General features: G+C 48.3%; 1 protein-coding gene across 1 annotated transcript in view; it reads left to right on the top strand.

Annotated features, from left to right (window-relative positions):
* The window catches only part of MAP2K2 (mitogen-activated protein kinase kinase 2), a gene marked incomplete at its 5' end in the record, with an annotated part of 9,171 nt that overhangs the window by 3,966 nt on the left and 4,824 nt on the right, over nucleotides 1-381 (top strand). The window lies entirely within an intron of this gene.

Here is a 381-nt window from a genome sequence, read left to right as displayed (position 1 = left end):
GGACCCCCCAGGTCCGGCTGAAGGGCAGGGGGTAGGTGGGGGTCTTTGCCCCGCACCGTGTATGGTCATGGCTGGGAGCGAGTGGTGGGTTATCAGGGAAGCCATCGGACTACGCTTTTGTGCTTAGGTCTGAGCTGCTTTCATATTTTGGGAACGGTTATTCAAGTGCAGATATAGTTAGACAGTGGCTATTTAAAAGTAATATCCCCTTTGCACTCAGCTACTGGGTTAGCACAGCTGACTCAAAGCTGGCAGTATGAATGGCTTGCGTTGATTTATTTATTTTGAATTTTTATTTTTCTTTCAATGGTAAGAGCCTAGAGTGGATTTTCTGCTCCTCAAATTCCTTGTGGGTATTAGCAGGCATGAGACGGGGTGGGG

This window comes from Phaethon lepturus, unplaced genomic scaffold, assembly GCF_000687285.1.
Source record: "Phaethon lepturus isolate BGI_N335 unplaced genomic scaffold, ASM68728v1 scaffold30488, whole genome shotgun sequence".
NCBI lineage: Eukaryota > Metazoa > Chordata > Aves > Phaethontiformes > Phaethontidae > Phaethon > Phaethon lepturus.
Note: the sequence above shows the minus strand (reverse complement) of the source record. Positions and strands in the feature narration are given on the sequence as shown.